The following is a 19,988-nucleotide window of genomic DNA, read 5'->3' on the forward strand; positions in this document are numbered from 1 at the left end:
CCCTGGGTTCGGTCCCAGTGCTGCAAAGTTGACTGGGAAGGGGACCCTTTGGTTAAGTATAATCCCTATGAAACATGTATGGATGCCTATGTTGCACGAAGGGCCCAGGAGAAACTATGCATAAAATAGTTATTAGGAAGCAATTATAAAATATCTTACTAATTTCAACACTGCTGTAGAATTTCTGCATCATAGTGTGTATGTTTAGGATTCACACGTTTTTTTTTCAAAATTTACAATCAGTGTTGTACCAGATTAGTGAATATCTTTAGGCGTAATCAAATTGGAATATAACTTAGTATTTAATGACTGGAATTTCTAGTAATTATTTTTCTAGTAATTATTTTTTCTAGTAATTATTCTTGTGAATGTGCAAAGTTTAAAGCTCGGAAAGGGGTTGACGCAAAAATCTAAAACTTGTTAAGCTAGGTGAATCAGCGTAGGAATGGTGATTACGGTAACCCAAAAATATCGTAAACAGAATATGTAGAGCAGCTAAGACCGTAAGCCGTGCCAATAAGCCTTTTAGGGTTTTTCAGTAGGTGGTGGAAAATTTTAAAATACATCTAATCAGCAAGCATTCCAAATCTCCAAAAGTTATAAAGTTTCCTTCTTTTTAGTACAATTCATTGATAAATTGTTTTCATTTTAAATTAGTCATTTACGTAAGTTGGAGCTGTTTCTCAGATTTATTTTTTAAGAACCTGGAATACTCTTGATCAAAATACATATAAGATCTTATTTTCAGAAATGGGTAGCAAGCCTAGCTTTCATGGAAGTCTGGGTTACGAATCTTCATATTTAAAATGAACAATTCACCATTACTTTTCGCCATTGCTCTGTAGGTTTTACAGATCATATTACCTTAGGAGATATATTTTTGATATATTTTAACCTTTCTGGGTGAAATGGCTACCTCAAAATTTTGTTCCAACGCCATATGTGGCCACGATGGCCCTCAAGGCCATAAAAGGGTACTGGGGGAGCTGGTTTCTCTTTCATTATTTTAGGCCCTTGAAAGGAGCGCTAGACTTCATGAATTTTCTTTGATGGATATTCCTTACGAAATCTTTCTATCACTAGTTTAATATGATTACTCCTGGCAAAAAATAAGCACGTACCCTTAACACGAAAAATATTGAATGTCGCATCTTCGTTTTTAGGAGCCTGATCCTTATTTTGATGTGCGGTATCAAATGCTATGTGATGTGCGTGCATTTAGAGGCACTGATATCTTCTCTGACCATAGCCTGGTGGCTGCGAAAATCAGAGTAAAGTTGTCAGCCCCGAGAAAGGTGAGGACAAATAGGCAGCGGCCCTATGACTGCGAAAAACTGAGTGACTTAGAAATTCGGTCACAGTTTGTGCTAAAACTGATGAACAGATTTGAAACCCTTGGTCTGCTACGAGATGAAAGTCCAAAGACAGCTTCGACTGCTATCAGAAAAACCTACATTGATACTGCCTACGAAACGCCTGGTATGAAAAATTGACCAAAGGATTAATAGATCCTCGTCGAATCGTGGGATCTGATCGAGAAGAAGGCTGACAAGAAGAAATCTATTCTCAACACTCTTTCCCCTGATGTGAGCCACCCTCTTGAACTAAAGTTTGCTATACTTGATAAGGCTATATGTAAGAGCGTCCGTGCTGATAAACGCCGTAACCTTGAACAGAAAGCTGAAGAAGCTGCTAGACGGAGAGACTCTTGGTCAGTGTACCGCATCACCAATGAGTTAGTCGGAAAACGTCCAAAGACAGATGGACCTGTCAAAGATGAGTTTGGACGACTTCTTACTGACCCTACTAATGTGAACGAAGCCTGGGCGACACATTTCGAAAAACTGTTAAATAGACCACCATCTGCTGATCCTCCACATATACCAGACACGCCATTTCTAAATCTAGCCGTCAATATTGAAATACCCTCTGGTGGGGAGATACTAAAGGCGGCTAAGAAGCTGAAGTCTGGAAAGCCCCTGGTGAAGACCAAATTTCGGCTGAGATGATTAAATGCTCAGTAGCTGCATGCATAATTGTGTGGACCACGTTTTTCTCTGTAATTTGGAGAACAGAAGAAATTCCTAAGGATTGGACATAAAGCACTCTAGTCGAAATGATAGAAAAAGCTAAGGTTAATACGTGTGGAAACTGGAGGGGTATATGTTGCATATCAGTGTTTTATAAAAAATTGACAAATCCACTAATTAGCAAAATTCAACCCAGTACTGAATAAGCACCTCCGATAGGAGCAGCATGGATTTCGGTCGAACAGGTCATGCACTGATTTTGTATTTTACTCTTAGAATGCTGCTAGAAAAAACGATTAAATGGCACAATAAGCAGTACTGGGTCTTTATGGACTTAGAGAAAGCCTTTGAGTAGGTAGATTACTAAACACATTGGAAGGTTCTCCAGTACTATGGTATTCCTGATAAGCTTATTCGAATCATTGAAGCCTTCTACAAAGGCACAGAATGCTGCGTGAAGACAAGTGACGGGAGTACCCATTACTTTTGTATCATTAAAGGGGTGAAACAAGGCTGTGTGCTATAACCACTGCTATTTATTCTTATCCTTTATTATATTCTCCCGACCTGCAATGGGAATAGGGTCCAGTTGGATAATAAGAAACTCAGAGATGTCGATTTCGCTGACAATATTAACCTCCTAGACTCCTGCAAACAAAAGCTTCAGCATTATCTTAACAAAGTTAGGGACGCTGCCGAACCTTTTGGCCTTAAGATAAATACCAACAAAACCAAAAGTATGGCAAACACTGGATCTCCACTCAACCTACGATCAATAACCAAAAGATAGAGCAAGTCGCAGAGTTCAAGTACTTAGGAAGTACCATCCACAATTCAGGATCGTTTCAGCGAGAAGTCAAGTTAAGAATCGGCCAGGCTAATACATCTTTCAGAAAACTGTCAAATTTGGCGCAGCCAGTAGTACTCTCTCCGACTCAAGCTGAGGCTGTTCAACAGCAATGTCCTCTCAACGCTTTGCTATGGTTCTGAAACTTGGCACATAGATCAAATACTTGAAAAGAAACTTCTCGCGTTCGAATAGATTTGCTCAAGGCGCATTCTAAATATCCACTGGTCCCAAAAAGTAACAAACGCTACCATGCGACAGAAGGCATCTCGGCCACTGGTAACCAAAGTGATCAAATATAGGAAGTGGAGATACCTTGGCCATATGATCCGCATGTCCGAAACTCGACTACCGAAGGTCTTCCTTCAGTGGCGGCCACGTGGTACTTGAAGAAGAGGACGCACCAAAAATACCCTACGGTGCAGCTACCGGGCTGGCCTCGCAAACCTCAATGCCTCAATCCAACCTGAATGGGAAGATGTCTGGGCGGCCGCAGCAATGAGAGATGACTGGTGACTTTTTTTGGATGCCCTAAGCACCTCTGGAGGCACAGGAGGGTCTAAGGTAAGGATCCTTATTTTACGCCCTTGAAAGGAGAATTAGACCTAATGAGTTTTCTTTGAATGATACCCCTCCCAAAATCCTTCTCTCAGCACGCACCCTTAACATGAAAAATCGGAATGTCGCATCTTCGTTTCTAGGAGCCTGATTAAATATTACAACTTTTTGCAAAGATGTAATACCAAAAAAAGTTCAAATGTTATCTATAGAATACCTTGTTCTTGTAGAATTTGTTGTATTGGCGGAATACAATAAAACTTTGAAAATAAGCTCTTACAGAAAAATTTTTCTCCTTAAAGTGTACAAAAAGACGCAAATCTTAGATTAAGTAGCTACGGAAAATTTGTAAAGTCTTCCCCATCATAATATAACGTTTAATCAAACAAAAACGATTGATAATTTTGTTGGATTTTCGACTGTTAAAAAGTTTTAGAGATATCATAGAAAATTATCTGTTTGAAAATGAGCGAATAGCATCATATTTACAGCAATGTAATTAAAACATAAACAAAAGCCTCATATATTCAGTGGCGGATCCAGGGGGCGCCCCCCCCCCCCCTATCGTAGTCTAAAGTTGTGTAACTTACGTAGCTCACTCAAGTTTGCGCTAATTAAACTTGCTCATAACGCAAGTTTATCGGACCAACCTATTTTGCCCATCCCCCTAAAAGAAAATCCTGGATCCACCCCTGCATATATTTTAAATAACAAAGAACACGAATTACATCTTTCTGAGTAGATTTTTATTCTTAATATTGACTGTAGAAAATAAATCAAATAGTTGATACATACTAGAGGATAGAATAAAAAGATGAGGCCAAGCAAAAAGAAAGAAGAAATAAATTCACATCTGATAAACTAAAGTCGTTGTTTCAAACAGATCTGATATGATAATTTAAATACAAAACATGTCAAAAGATATCTGTCAAGTAAAAAGATATATGTATGTCCACAGAATATCTTTTGGTATGAGATAACAAAAAGCTGTAAAGATCTCTGTATTGAAAGATCTGGCGTACAAGCTAGCAAGGCCGTACCCAGAAAGGGGGTTTGAATCCCCCTCGAAATGTTTGTTTGACTCGTAAAAACGTAACAAAAATGGATATAAAGAAATTCTGTATGCGTTTTTTGAGGTTTTTAGTGTGCGAACCCCCCTCCCCACGAAAAAAAGTCTCTGAGTAAAACCCCCTCCGAAAAAAATCCTGGGTACAGCCTTGCAAGCTAGGTTAAATTGATTGAGGAGAAGAGGTCACAGTAATTTTAATAACAATAGGGTTGAAGAATTGGAGGAACATTTTAATTTGCTAATTTCTGTAATTGCGGTGACTTATCAAATCACCATTAAGACTCTCTAAGTTTGTCTAATTCTGACCCAGTAAGAACATAACAGGTTCCCATTGCAACCCCAACGGTAGAAAATTTTAATTTTGTGCTTCAATAATCAAACAGTTCGTGGTAACGAACTGTAAGTAAGGAGCGACCCGGCTCAATGGTAACCGAAACTCTAGAAAACGGGTTTTTGACACCAAGAGATACATCAATAGAATAAGATTTCAATGCGGATTTCAAATATATAACTTTCATCAAGTTTAGTGCTACCCATCAAAAGTTACGTGCCTGAGAAAATTTGGCTAATTTTCAAAAAAAGGGGGAAAGATCCCCTAAAAGTTATAAAACCTTAATGAAAATCACACCATCATATTAAGCGTATCAGAGAACCCTATTGTAGAGGTTTCAAGCTCCTATCTACAAAAATGTGGAATTTTGCATTTTTTGCCAGAAGAAAGATCACGGGTGCGTGTTTATTTGTTTTTTTGTTTTTGTTTTTTCCCCAGGGGTGATCGTATCGATACAGTGGTCCTAGAATATCGCGAGGGGGCTCATTTGTATGGAAATTAAAAGTTCTAGTGCCGTTTTTAAGTGACCAAAAAAATGGAGGGCAACTAGGCCCCCTCCCACGCTGATTTTTTTCCCAAAGTCACCCGATCAAAATTTTGAGATAGCCATTTTGTTCAGCATGATCGAAAATATCATAAATATGTCTTATAGGTTGACTTAATCCCCCGAAGTCCCCAGGGGGAGGGCTAAAAGTTATGAACTTTACCCAATGTTAACATATAGTATTGGTTATTGGGAAGTATACAGAAGTTTTCAGGAGGGTTTTTTTCTGGTAGTGGGGGGGGTCGGGGGTTATGTTGGACGATCTGTCCATGAAGGAAATTTTCATGGGGGAAGGGAAATTGCCATGAAGGGAGTGCCGGACTCGCCAGCATTATTTATTGGTTATTGGGAAGTATACAGACATTTTCAGGAAGGATTTTTTTCTGGAGGGGGGGGGGCTAGAGGAGGGGGTTACTCTGGAGAATCTTTCCGTGGAGGATGTTTCTTTGGGGTAAAAGACACTTCTATGAAGGGGGCGCTGGATTTCCAAGCATTATTTAAAAAACGATCAGAAATTAAATTAAAAAAAACAAGTTTTTTCAACTGAAAGTAAGAAGCAACATTAGAACTTAAAACGAACAGAAATTATAACGTATATGAGGGGGTTCTCCCCCAAGTCAATACCTCGCTCTTTACGCTACAGTTTTTTTAGTGCTTTCAAAAGAGCTATCTATTCTAATTAAACGGCTTTGGTGATCCTGGGTTTTGTTAATAAAAACTTTTTTTAACTCTTAACGTAAAAGGTGTGGTATTGATTAAGGGTATAACCCCATCATATACGTAATAACATATACGCAATAAGAAAAAACTATAAAAAAAACAAACGATACAGCTGTGTAGTAATCGAAACTTTTAAAAACGGAATTTTGATGTCAATAAATGTATCAAAAGAATGTGTTTATAATGCAGATTCTAAATATATAAATTTTATTAAGTTTAGTATTACTCATCAAAGGCTACGAGCCTGAGAAAATTTACCTGATTTTTTAAAGAGGGGGGAAACATCCCCTACAAGTTAAAGAATTTTAATGAAAATCACACCGTCAGATTCAGCGTATCAGAAAACCACATTACATAAGTTTCAAGCTCATATCTGCAAAAATCTGCAACTTTGTATTTTTTGCCAGAAGAAAAATATACGAATATAGAAGTTAGTTACGTAAGTTAATTTGTAAATTACGTCATAACCAAATTTAGAGACATCCATTTAGCAAAAGAAAAGTAAAGTTTTTATGCAAATTTTGTTTACTTATTCAATGACGGTGAGCCAAAATAAAAGCTGCATTAACTAAAAAACGATCAGAAATCATATAAAAAAAACAAGTTTTTTAAGCTGAAAGTAAGGAGCGACATTAAAACTTAAAACGAACAGAAATTATTCCGTATATGAAAGGGGATGTCCCCTCCTCAACGCCTCGCTCTTTACTCTAAAGTTTGACTCTGTCTCAAAACTTTATTTTTTAAAACAATAAAAAACTTTAGCGTAAAGAGCGAGGCGTTGAGGAGGGGACAGCCCCTTTCATATACGGAATAATTTCTGTTCGTTTTAAGTTTTAATGTCGCTCCTTAATTTCAGTTTAAAAAACTTGTTTTTTTATTTAATATTAGCATAAGGATTTCCCGTATAAATTGCCCCTTTCCGTTTCTCAGCATACTTTTATTTGTTTAATAAGCGAATTTTTGTTCCAGTGGTTATGAAATAGGTTCTCACCATCAAAATTTAAAAAGAAAAGTGAGAACTGCTTTAAAAAGGAAAAATCTCGTGAAATAGAGAGACTCTCCTTGAAGAAGTGTGGTTTCTAAATGGTAAAATGCTTAATTAAACTAGAAATCTTGACATGAAAAAGTGTTTCGCTATCAAAATTAAAAAAAGAGTGAAAATTATTGAAAAGTGAAAAAATTACTTTAAGAAATGTGATTTCTAAATTGTGAAATTTTCAACATGCTAAAATTCCAGAAATGAAACGGGTTTTCTGCTATTGAAATTCGAAAAAAAGTTAAAATTGTTAAAAAATGAATAATTTGGTGAAGTAGGAAGGGTTTACTTGAACAATTGGGATTAAAAATTTTTCAACACATAAAATGGGTTTACAATCGATTTATTTTTTGAGAAAAGTGGAAATTAAAAAAAAAAATTAAGAAGACTAGAGATCTTTATATGAAAAAAAGTTTTGCTGTGGAAATTAAAAAAAAAAGTAGTGAAATTAGATAGAAATTGAAAAAAAGTTTAACAAGTAGAAATATACTCTACTTAACTTGAAGAAATGCAATATCTAAGATAACTGAGATTATTAAGAAAACTAGAATTCTCGACATGAAAAGGGCTTTGCTACCAAAAATAAATGAAATCGATCAATCGGACAGTTTGCTAGTAGTCGTTTTCATTGCTATGTAAATAAAACTCGGACTTGAAAGAAATATAAAAATAGAATCGAAACAAAATATAATATACGTTATTAAGCGAATAAAAAGACATAGTGGGGGATTTAATTTGTGAGGAAATCATTATTATAACCTTCATATTAATATTGTTGAACCATAAGATAGAGGTTTTTTTCAATTGCCAGGGTGCCATCGGAATCTGTTATGTTCTTGCTAGGTCAGAATAAAGCAAACTTAACGAACATTAATGCTGATTAGAGAAGTCAACTGACTTTCACTAGATTAGTCAATTAAAAAGTTCATACCATCCTTCAACTCTGATATTATTGAGATTACTTTAATCTCTTCTGATTTTAATTACTTTAACCTAGCTTATTGGCAAGGTTTCTGAATAAAAAATCCTTTTCATTTTGTTAGTAACTCATATCAAAAGATATCTTATGGACATAGCCATGTCTTTTGAATTGACAGATGTCTGTTGGTAATCGCTATTATGTAATTATTGTTTCAATTTTTTATTTCCTAGTGATAGAGGCTTTTGGATGTGAAAACTCCTAGACTGCTGAATCTCCTATTGACCTGTTTCCTTAACAGAAGAGGGTAACGAAAAAGTATTTCAATGGAACATGGTACTCGACTGATGAGCTGTCAAATCTTTTTTTCTGAAATGAATATGGATGCGTAATGTGAACGCAATTTAGTTTGTATCTCCTGAGAACACGGTTCGAGTCTTTGTATCGCTGATTATTTGGATAGGAACGGGGGTCAATGGTGTGACTTTGTATACTCACCCGGAGATGACCCAGCTTTAAATGGGCTCCTGGAGAAATCTTAGGGGGGGACACGGGTAGCATCGGGGTCTCCAGCCGTGCATTGCACTCCTGGCTGAAGCCAGAAAACCAGGTACTCGGTGCCTGCGCTATGCAGATTATTGGTCAGCATACGAAAAGGTAAGTAAGTAAAAATTTAGTTTGCATTCATTAGAAAAAAGGACATAAATTAAAAATCTTTTGGTCAGATCATTCCTCTAGCTTAACTAGATCCTGCAACAGATTGTAGTTGTCATTGATAAACTGCAGCTGGTTAACTCCCACTGTAACAATTGAGGATCTTCTAGCAGTAATAACCAGACCCGTCATTGAAAAGCGCTCGTGACTAGTATTGCAAGAACTATTTGTTTAAGGGCTGCCCCCGCTGGAATGAGCTCTCTTTGATCCTTCTAGAATGCAGTGCATTGGTTTTGATTTTAGGACAGCTTTTACCTATCAGTTCTAGATGCTTCATTTGCTAAAGTTAGGCACGAATTAACTTATTTTCTAATAACTTTGTCTATTTCTGTAAGATCTACAAATTATTCTGATGAAGAGTGGAGTTCCACTAAAATTCTCTTTCGAGACTGTGATTGCAATGTTACTAATGCCTAAGAAAAAAAAATTATACTGTAAATCTAGCGATTCCAACCAACTTGTAAAACTTTCAGGGAATGGTGAGGGTGGTGTTGAACTGAAGCAAAGCCCTGTATGTACATGTGGGCTATCAAAAAGGTGGATTAACAATACCGCAACAATGGCTTAGGGTTTTAATCTGAAACATCCAGCCCTACCAATATTACTACCATTTTAGCCACTACTTCTACTACTATTGCTACTTTTCACGGCTTCTTTGAAATATTCTTAACTTAAAGTTGTTGATCTGAGCTAAACTTTTCGTCTACTTTTTAAAACAAGAATAACACTTAAAAGTAGTTCTCCCCCAGTTTACAACATGCGAAATTTGGAACAAATAAAAACTTTTGTTGCTTTTTCGGTACTATCATAGACCGTATCAGTTCAAATATTTTGTCAGTGCATAACATTGTTAGGTCGTTTTATGAAGGAAGAAAAATTTTACGGAACAAACCCTTTGTAATCCTCTAAATTCAAAATATTTTGCCGCTTATTGTGTTACTTACGAGAGAAACTGATAATCGTATTGTATTGTATAGGCTTAACGACGCTTCTTGACTACTAAGGTCCTTGTTTCGCTCCTGCAGTATGTTGCTACAGCCTGGTTCGATCTCAGGGTCCAGTATTACCATACTTTGGTCAAACCTACTATGTCACAACAGAACCAAAAATGATAAATTACAAAAAAGCCTATTATTATAAGTTATATAAAAGCCTATTCAAACTACATTTTCTTTTTTTTAGTTGCAAATTCAAGTTTCAAACTTCAAAATTTTCTTCAGTATAAATTGTTTGCTTATATCTTGTTTTGTTTATTTCCAATCCTTGTTTTACTGTTCTTTATCATCCTCAAAGCTTAATGAGCTGAGCTGATGTAGTCAGATTTAAATCACACAATGAAATATTCAGCTCGAACCGAAATTACAGCTCGAATACCAAACCGAAATTACAAAAAAAAAGACATGAGAATAAACAACAGACAGACTGGTGGCACGTGGCCAGAATTTTTCTTCACAACAGCGTGCCCTTCATTGGCACTGCGCCACTGATAGATCGTTGCGGTGTCTGGGCCTAGTTTACTGATTGGATTAAAAGTTTCGACCATTATTATGTTCATCTTAATTAAAAATGAAAAGGCAGTGTGGCCTTTTAAATTATTCATAGTTTTACATTACAAGAATTTCATTTCAATCACAAGAATTCATTACATCACAAGAATTTTATAAACATAGTTTCAATTTTTTGAAAACAAATTAAATTTCCAATCAGTTGGTGATAACGAACTATAAGTAAGGAGTGACTCGGCTCAATAGTAACTGAAACTCTAAAAAACGGATAAATCAAAAGAATCAGCTTATTATGCTGATTCCAAACATATAAGATTCATCAAATTTAGTTTTATCCATAAAAAGTTGCGAGCCTGTGAAAATTTACCTGATTTTTGAAATAGAGGGAAAAATACCCTCTAAAATTCAAGGAATCCTGACGAAAATCACACCATCAGATTCAGCTTACCCGAGAACCCTACTATAGAGGTATCAAGCTCCTATGTACAAAAATGTGGAATTTTGCTATTTTTGTCAGAGAACAGATCATGGATGCGTGTTTATTGTTTTTTGTTGTTGTTTTTCCCCTAGGGATGATCTTATTGAAATAATGGTCCAAAAAAATCGGGCGAGGGTGCATTCAAATGGAAATTAAAAGTTCTATTTCACTTTTTAAGTGACTCAAAGATTGGAGGGCATCTGGCCCCCTTCCAACGTTCATTTATCTCCCAAAATCATCTGATCAAAATTTTGAGATAGCCATTTTGTTCAATACTAGTTGAAGGATCAAATAGCTATGTTTTTAGGGATAAAATGGCCCCCACAGTCCATGGGGAGAGGCCTTGAAGTTATGAAATTTGCCCATCGTTTACGTATAGTATTTGTTATTGAAAAGTATACAGACATTTTTCGGGGATGGGGCGGGATGTTTTTTCTGGGGATGGATTTCGATTGAGAGAATCTTCTTAGGGGAGGGGATTTTCCAGGGAAAAATTTACTGTGGGTATTTGATAGAATTCCTATACGAAATTCTTGTTAATTTTGAGTGATGATGGAACTGTCTGGAGGGAACTTGACTGGGGGGGGGGGTAATTTACGATGGATTAAATTTTCACGGAGGAGTTTCCCGTGAGGGGGGGGGTATATTTCATGGAGGCTGAACAAGATTTACCTGCAATATTCGAAAAACGAACATAAATTAATTAAACAAACAAGTATTTTTTTAAACTGAAAGTAAGGAGCAGCATTAAAACTCAAAATGAACAGAAATTATTCCGTATATGAAGGTTTGCCCCCTCCACAATACCTTGCATCTTTACGCTAAAGTTTGACGGTTTGTCCCAATTTTTTTACAAACTGTTACTGAAACACAGGGACTGTTTAATTAGAATAAGAAACTTTATTAAAAGTGCTAGCAGATTTAGCGTAAAGAGCAAGGTATTGAGGAGGGGACAATCCTTCACATACGGAACAATTTCCGTTCGTTTTGAGTTTTAATGCTGCTCCTTACTTTCATTTAAAAAACTTGTTTTTTTATTTAATCATAATCAAAGGTAAAAGGAGCTTAACAAGGAACGTCAATTATACGGTAATTTAGAGGAGGGTAGCAAAAAGGTTTTTCCAAATCTAGGGAGATTTTTATATTTTTTTGTCGTTGTTCCTAGCTTTGCCGTCAGGGGCCTTAGATGTAGACCCTGAAGCCGCGCAGAAAAGTCGGCGGCGCGTCGCCGAAAAAAAACGGGGGCGCGCCGCCGAGCTTGCGTCAGCGCGCTGACGCCGTCGCTGATTCTATCGGCGGCGGCGTCACTAATACGCCGTGGTTTTTTTGTTTTTTTTTCTCTCTTTTTTTGTTATCGGTATCGACCTCCGGGCTTCAACCGTCATCCCGGCTAATCTGTTTCTTAAAGATAAATACTGTCATCTTGGGTTCGCCATGTATATCGGTTTGTAGGAATGAAAAGAAGAAATTTTTCTTGAAACAAAAATTCCACCTTCCACTTTAAAATTCTGGTCATTTTTCTTTCTGATTTTCGGATGAAAAGAGGCAGGTAAAAGAGCATTAGGCTATTCAGGATGTTATCATAGACAGCGCAATCGAGCTGCCTAAATAAAGAACAATGTTGGCACAATGTAGTATTTTTTTCCATACCAGGGCAATTCGTATCGAAGGAGTTGTCGTAGAAACTTCGAAAAGGGCTCATTCGATTGGAAATTGGGATAGTTAGTGCCCCTCTTAATAGTCGAAAGTGATTGGAAGGCAGCTAACACCCCTTCCACACCCACCATTTTCCCAAACACATCCAGACAAAATTTTAAGATAGCCATTTTGTTCAGAGTAACTGATTTCCACAGAGAAAATATGTTTTTTGAGGAGGTTACTCCCTCACGCCCTCAGGGCAAGGGTTTTAAGTTATGCCGTGGGGGTATATAAGAACGATGTTGGCACAATGTGTTATTTATTATTTTTTCCTTTAGACCAGTACACTTCATATCGAAGAAGTTGTTGTATAAACTACAAAAGGGCTCATTCAATTAGAGATTGTAGTGGCTTGTGCCCTTTTTAATAGTCGAAAAATGATTGGAACGCAACTAACACCCCTTCCACGCCCACCATTTCCCCAGACACATCCAATCAAAATTTTGAGATAGCCGTTTTGTTTAGCGTAGCTAAACGTTCTGGAAATTAGGTCTTATAGGGTGACAACCACCCTCACAGTCCTTAGGGTAAGGGTTATAATTTATACTCTGGGGGCATATATGGTGTTCATAGAAAGAGTTGTCGTAGAAACTCAAAAAGGGATCATTCGATTGGAAATCGAAAAGCCTAGTGCCTTTTTCAATAATCGAAAGTGCTTGGAAGGCTTGACATTTTTATAGTAGAGATCGATGTGGGTATAATGTATCATATTTTTTGTTGTTGTTGTTTAGACCAGGGCACTTCGTATCGAAGGAGTTGTCGTAGGAACTTGAAAAGGGCTCATTCGATTGAAAATAGAAAGGGCTGATGCCCTCTTCAATAGTCGTAAGATTAAATCAAAATGCACTGTGTTAATACTAATTCCCAATATGGCATCTCAACAGTATCTCAAGAACAACTGATGGTATTACGTTTAAACTTTCAGGGCTTCTTCTGCTCTTAAAATTTAACCAAAACAAAATAGCTTAACTGTATCCAGGCTATCAAGGAAGATAAACAAAAAATTTTTGCAATTTATATCAAGTTGTATATTTCAGGCTAACTAAAGTATGTATGAAACTAAATTAAGAACAACTCTTTGAGTCACTGTGTTTAAAAGGGTCTACGCTGTTAGACATCATAGAATTTTTTTTTCTAGCACACGATTAAAAGGTTAAACTATTGATTCTTAAAAAAAAACGAAAAGCTTCAATCAGTTGTTTTCTTTTTCCCTGAAAAGACTATGTCAATATAAAAGGAACAGAAATTAATTAAAAAAATACTTTTTCCACAAAATAAGTTTTCCAACGAAAAGCAATGAACTCTATTAAACCATTAATGAGCAAAAATAAAATCAAATAATCTACCAAGCGTGAAACTACCACGAATCAGCATCAATAAATAAATGAAACCCAAAATAAACAGAACTTACAATAAATAACTGAGTCAAATTCAACTTAGAGTCAACAGTCAAATTAACACAAGTTAGGCTCAAAACCCTTTTGCCTTCCTAAGGCCAGAACATAATTTGCACTTTACTGAAAAAATTCAAATGAATGTGCATTGTCAGTTTAATAAACATATGCTGATATTTAGTAATCAAAATGTTAATATTATTTGATTTATTAAAGTTATAAAAGTAAAAACATTTATATGTTTTTCAGTAAAGTGCAAATTTTGTTCTGGCCTTAAAAAGGCATAGGGGTTTTGCGCCCAACTTATGTTAATTTCTGCTCGTTTTGAGATTAACTCGGTTATTTATTGTAATTTCTGTTCGTTTTGGGTTTCATTTATTTATCGATGCTGATTTGTGGTAGTTTCCCGCTTGGTAGATTATCTAGAGCTAGTATAGAAATATATCTATAGAAATGAATTACATTTTTTTTTTGCACAGTTAGCAGAGCACACTGAAGTTGAAGTAGCCTTAAACTTTGACTTAAAACTTCCTAACTTGACCACTTCTTTCAGAAAAGAATTGTGGAGGGTTGTTCCGTGTTGATAAGGAAAGAGGGTAAAGGTGCAGTTTAGTTCCTCCTGTAGTGTAAGGCGCAGGAGTCCTATGGTAAAGGTGCAGGTTTGTTCTCCCTTATAAAAACAACTTATTTCAGCAGATACAAAGAAAAAGCCCATTTACGGCATTCTGTGGGACCCCAAAGTCAAATGCTAGTATCAGATCCCGCGAGTGGCAGTTTACGCTCGTCAAGTTCTGGCTGTAACGGCCACAAATGCCCCAGCTCAACGGCTTTTTAGCATGACAGGACTGATAATGACTGCAAAAAGATCAATGGCTCCAGGCAGAGTGAACAAACTCACTTTTGTTACATCAATTGTAACTGAAGTGATGTAGCCGCTGGTTCAAAATTGTTGGTGTTGTTAAGCCATGGTATCTGACTTGTATACAGAGTTTTTTCGATGTTGTTATTTATTTTTTTCACTTCTTTTCGTATGTATTTGGTGAACAGGAGATGTTTGAACTTCAAACTTTGAAAGTTATACACACATCAGACCAAATTATTAAAAAGAAGGAAATGACTAAACACGGGATTTTATAGGAACAATACGATGTTAAACATAAACACAACATAGGTTATTCTTGGTCTAGTGGCTGAAAATGAGAATTCTACTGGTCTGATCGACGTTGAACATAAACACTTCCCGCACGGCCCAACAAAATCCTGTTTTGTCATATTGTTCTTGTATATTTTTAGCCAACCATTTAAAAATCCTTACTAAAATCGAGGTTGAACGTGCTTGGTGAAGTGGAATTTTTATTATTACTTTTAATCAGAAAAATTGGCTCGCCGTGGCACGCCGCCGGTCCAAAATCGGTGGCACGCCGCCAAAAAATTTTCGGCGCGCCTGGCGGCGGTCCGCCACCACTACTAAATCACACGTTCGCCGCCGTCATGTCGGCGAGGCGCGGCTTCGGGGACTACTTGGATGGAATGTTAATTACTCCAGCAAAGGAAGAACAGGATAAAAGTGAAAACACTTCTCATCGCGTTCATCACCGAAAGTAAACACCTATGCTATGGATGAGTTCAAGCCTTTCAATTGAGGAGTGAATGATTTTGGAGGCAAGTTTCATATTAAAGAATAGAAATGTCACGTTAAACAACATTAATTGTTCATTTTCAATCACATGCTGCTTATTTATAGGCATAATGGTTTTGTTTGAGTCTTGAATATAACCAATCAGCATAGAAGGCCTGTAATCTAAGATATGGTAGCCAGGTTGTAGGCTATGTAATAAGTTTCTTTTTTGTTTTTCAGTTCAGTAGAAGTTTTGGTATAAGAATAGAGAAGAACAATTAACTGTAGAGAAGGAAACATGTTAGGCCTATGATGAATAGGGTAAAAAACCAGTATCCAATTGAGCAAAATTATGTAAAACTAAAACCCTCACATCTTATTACCAAAGAGGAATTGAGAAGGATTGGGGATAAAATTCTACTTTAGTTACTTTTGGCTATCTTGGAAAGGAGTTGGGTTAGGAAAATGAAACTTTCAGGGATGGATGTACATGCTAAGGTTTGTCCCGGGAAGGTACTTTGAAGTACCTCCCTCCACTCATCCCCCTCTATATAATGGTAAATTACTGCACATTACTAGTTGTTTTTAACTCATATTTCATCCTATATTACTATCAAAAATATAAATCACTGCTTACCTTACACAACTTCTGCTTTTAACCTTGTTCATTAAAATATATTCCAAAATCCTATTTAAATCCTAAGCCATTTAATTTTCAACCCATGCTGACCTTCTTTATGGTATATGAAACCAGGTTTGTTGTGATGTCACACTTGCTTATCAGACACCCTTACCCTTAAGGGTAGCAGGCACATGCCAAACAACTCTGTTGATAAGACCATTTAAACTGTATTAATTAGGGAAAGGATTTCACAAGAGAGATCAGTAAAAATAATCTAATCCTTTTTAGAAGACAAATTATGTCATGGGAAGACGTTTTTGAAATTCCCCTTCCACCCAAACTTAAAATTTTCTAAAATTCTACTTTAGAAGCTTTAAAAATATTTCTAAAATACTAAAAGATAGAGTGCTAAAAACATCAGAATCGACTTCAGAGGACACATTATATCACGGGAAGATATTTTTGAAATCCCCCTTCCCCCCAAAATCAAAATTTTCCAAAATTCTACTTTAGAAGCTTTTAAAATATTTCTATAGACATAGAGAGCTAGAAACGTCAGAATCGACTTTAGGGGACAATTTATGTCAAGGGAAGATTTTTTTGAAATCTCCCTTCCCCCCAAACTCAAAATTTTCCAAAATTCTACTTTAGAAGCTTTTTAAATATTTCTAAAGCGCTAAGACATATCACGGGAAGAGGTTTTTAAATTCCCCTTCCCCCCAATCTCAAAATTTTCTAAAATTCTGCTTTAGGAGCTTTTTAAATATTTCTAAAGCACTAAGACATAGAGTGCTAAAAACATCAGAATCGACTTCAGAGGACATGTTATATCACAGGAAGAGGCTTTTAAAATCCCCCTTCCCCCCAAACTCAAAATTTTCTAAAATTCTACTTTGGGAGCTTTTTAAGTATTTCTAAAGCGCTGAAATATCGAGTGCTACAGGAAGAGGTTTTGAAAATCCCTCTTCCCCCCAAACTAAAAATTTTCCAAAATTCTACTTTAGAAGGTTTTTTAAATATTTCTAAAGCGCTTAGACATAGAGCGCTACACATATCGGAATCGACTTCAGAGGACAAATTATGTTATTGGAAGATATTCTTGAAATTCCCCGTCCCCCCAACTCAAAATTTTACTTTTGAAGCTTTTTTAAACATTTTTAAAGTGCTGAGACATAGAGCGCTACAAACATCAGAATCAACTGTAGAGGATAAATTATGGTATGGGAAGATGTTTTTGAAATCCACCTTCCCCCCAAACTCAAAATTTTCCAAAATTATATTTTAGAAGCTTTTAAAATATTTCTAAAGCACTAATAGATAGAGTGCTAAAAACATCAGAATCGACTTCAGAGGACACGTTATATCACGGGAAGAGGTTTTGAAAATCCCCCTTTCCCCCCAAACTCAAAATTTTCCAAAATTTTACTTTAGAAGCTTTTTAAATATTTCTAAAGCGCTAAGACATAGAGCGCTACAAACATCAGAATCGACTTCAGAGGACACGTTATATCACGGGAAGAGGTTTTGGAAATCCCCCTTCCCCCCAAACTCAAAATTTTCCAAAATTCTACTTTAGAAGCTTTTTTAAATATTTCTAAAGCGCTAAGACATAAGAGCGCTACAAAATCAGAATCAACTTTAGAGGATTAATTATGTTATGGGAAGATGTTTTTGAAATCCCCCTTCCCCCCAAACTCAAAATTTTTCAAAATTCTACTTTAGAATCTTTTAAAATATTTCTAAAGCACTAATAGATTGAGTGCTAAAACATCAGAATCGACTTCAGAGGACACGATATATCACGGGAAGAGGTTTTGAAAATCCCCTTTCCCCCCAAACTCAAAATTCTCCAAAATTCTACTTTAGAAGCTTTTTTAAATATTTCTAAAGCGCTAAGACATAGAGCGCTACAAACATCAGAATCAACTTTAGAGGATAAATTATTTTATGGGAAGATATTTTTGAAATCCCCCTTCCCCCCAAACTCAAAATTTTCCAAAATTCTACTTTAGAAGCTTTTAAAATATTTCCAAAGCACTAATAGATAGAGTGCTAAAACATCAGAATCGACTTCAGAGGACATGTTATATCACGGGAAGAGGTTTTGAAAATCCCCTTTCCCCCCAAACTCAAAATTTTCCAAAATTCTACTTTAGAAGCTTTTAAAATATTTCTAAAGCACTAATAGATAGAGTGCTAAAAACATCAGAATTGACTTCAGAGGACACGTTATATCACGGGAAGAGGCTTTTAAAATCCCCCTTCCCCCCAAACTCAAAATTTATAAATAACCCACCACTATGCACAAAAGAAGTTACGTTTGGTTAATGCTAATGAAATAAAATAGGATGAAAATATAATAGTTCAGAAACAAATTTGGGCTATATATTTGCACATTAGGGGGAGTGGGGGTAAATTATATCATATACTAAATACGTAACCTAACCTAGGTACCTTTTATCCCCCTAAACCCAAAAAAACACCAGTTTAAATATTGTAAACGCAATAAGAAATCACGTCTGGTTTCCTTGTACAGTCTATAGCGGTGGGTTATTTATAATGCACAAGTACAGAATAATCTATATTCGTTTTGATTATTTTTTTGGAAACCCCTTAACATTTTGAGTTGGGTAACCACATAAAACATATTCAAATATCTTAATCCTATAATGTTGAAAAATTTTGCGTTTCTTTTTTACATCCGCAATTTAAAATATGTAAAAAATGTTGGAACTTATATAGAAATTTTCTTTCAAGGGTGCAAAGGTTAGCTGAAAGGAGATTTGATAGCGGGAGGAGGGGGAGGGTGGGGGCGGTGGTCAGCAACCTGCTCGCGGTGCCCCTGCTGATAAATTGCCTGCCTAACAAATTTGTCTGAGTTTCATAAAAGGGGAAACAACCCCTAAAAGTAAAACATTTTAATAAAACTCATACCATCAAATTTGTGGTACTTGACAAATACCTGCCGGAAAATACCTCCCCGAGGAAAATGCCCCCCCCCACGGGAAATACCCTCACGGAAAATCCCCCTCCCCCCCCCCCCCAAAAAAAAACCGTGGAAAATAAGGATTTTCAAATTATCAACCAGATTTTAGAGTATGAAGGGGGAATGGGAAGAATGGTAAGGGGGATTTCTAAAACTTTGAATGAACCTTTAAAAATTTGTCGGTTATAGCAACGGAAAACAAATTTGGGCAATATATTTGCACATTAGGGGGGGGGGGTAAATCATAGCATACATTAACTACGTAACCTAACTCAGACAAATTTGTTAGACAGGCAATTTATCAACCGAATTTAGAGTATTATTCTGGTGCAACACGTTGCAACGAAATGGTCAGCTTAGATTAGTATAAGCAGGGGCACCACGACCAGTTTGCTGACCACCGCCCCTGCCCTCCCCCTCCTCCCGCTATCAAATCTCCTTTCAGCTAACCTTTGCACCCTCGCAAGAAAATTTTTATAATTTGTCCTCTGAAGTCAATTCCGATGTTTTCACAAAAGAAGTTAAGTTTGGTTACTGCTAATGAAATAAAATAGGATTAAAATATAATAGTTTAGAAACAAATTTGGGCTATATATTTGCACATTAGGGGGTGGGGGGTAAATCATAGCATATATTAAATACGTAACCTAACCCAGGTACCTTTTTCCCTCCCTAAACCCAAAAAAACACCAGTTTAAATATTGTAAACGCAATAAGAAATCACGTCTGGTTTCCTTGTACAGTCTATAGCGGTGGGTTATTTATAATGCACAAGTACCGAATAATCTATATTAGTTTTGATTATTTTTTTGGAAACCCCTTAACATTTTGAGTTGGGTAACCACATAAAACATATTCAAATAGCTTAATTCTATAATGTTGAAAAATTTTGCTTTTCTTTTTTACATCGGTGATTTAA

Source organism: Artemia sp. Qi Xiang Cuo, chromosome 21 (genome assembly GCF_049724085.1).
Source record: "Artemia sp. Qi Xiang Cuo chromosome 21, ASM4972408v1, whole genome shotgun sequence".
Taxonomy (NCBI): domain Eukaryota; kingdom Metazoa; phylum Arthropoda; class Branchiopoda; order Anostraca; family Artemiidae; genus Artemia; species Artemia sp. Qi Xiang Cuo.